This window comes from Babylonia areolata, chromosome 14, assembly GCF_041734735.1.
Source record: "Babylonia areolata isolate BAREFJ2019XMU chromosome 14, ASM4173473v1, whole genome shotgun sequence".
Taxonomy (NCBI): domain Eukaryota; kingdom Metazoa; phylum Mollusca; class Gastropoda; order Neogastropoda; family Buccinidae; genus Babylonia; species Babylonia areolata.
In genome coordinates this window covers 21,534,216-21,535,088 of record NC_134889.1, presented here as the reverse complement: position 1 = coordinate 21,535,088, position 873 = coordinate 21,534,216, and the positions used below count along the sequence as shown (strand labels likewise).

At 48.8% G+C, this 873-nt stretch overlaps 1 protein-coding gene across 1 annotated transcript in view; it reads right to left on the bottom strand.

Annotated features, from left to right (window-relative positions):
* The window catches only part of LOC143289641 (uncharacterized), a 32,305-nt gene extending 32,101 nt beyond the window's left edge, over positions 1–204 (bottom strand). Inside the window, exon 1 of the mRNA XM_076598688.1 lies at positions 57–204. The gene's annotated coding sequence lies outside the window, so the exon portion shown is untranslated. The remainder of the gene's footprint in view (positions 1–56) is intronic.
* Between the last annotated feature and the right edge of the window lie 669 nt (positions 205–873).

Here is an 873-nt window from a genome sequence, read left to right as displayed (position 1 = left end):
ACTCACATAAAAAAAAAATCATCCAAGCAAACAAGCAAAATCATAATAATACTCACCAAAGAAAATGAAAACGCACGTAAGCCCAAAGTCAGTCAGGTTGGCAAGACAACTTGTCTCAGGCAGTGATATAAACCTTGTATTGAACGTACGGATTGACGCAGTAGTCGCAGTCGTAGTTGTAGAAATCGTCGTGCTAACGGGGTACGCCAGAAAACCGGTCATATTTATACCGTGGGCTAAACCGGATCTTAGCGAGATGGGCCGAATGACCCCACGGGTAGCGTCAAGGCACCAACCCTCCCACCACCCCGTACAACCAACCACCTCTCTCCCCCTCTCTCCTTCTTTCTTTTCGCCTTTTCCCCTTTCCCCTCCGTTTCCAACCCCCACCCCCCACCCCTTTCCCTTTTAAATCTTTTGTTATTCATACCTCTCTTCCTGAATCTGGCTGGACGGTCGGAGAAAGTTCGGGTACGGGTGGAGGGTAGGGTTTATTTTATTTATTTTTATTTTTTTTTTTCGGGGGTGGGTCGGGGTGTGGGGGTGGGGGGGTTGTGTGTGTATGTGTGTGTGTGTGGGTGTGGGTGTGCATGTGGGGGATGGGTGGGTGTGCATGTGGGGGATGGGTGGGTGTGTGTGTGGGGGGTGGGGGTGGGTGGGTAGGGGGGGGGGATTGGGTGATGAAGTGTGCTTAGTGACGAAGTCAACAAACCGAGAAAAAAAAAAGTGTGAGTTGTTTACTTTATTTTTGAATAGTTTCTTTTTTTTTCTTTTTGTTGTTTGTTTGTTTGTTTCTCTCTAAGCCCAAAGCTCCCGTTCACCACGACTCTTCCCCCACCCCCCTGTCCTATAACACCTCCAACCCTCCTCTCT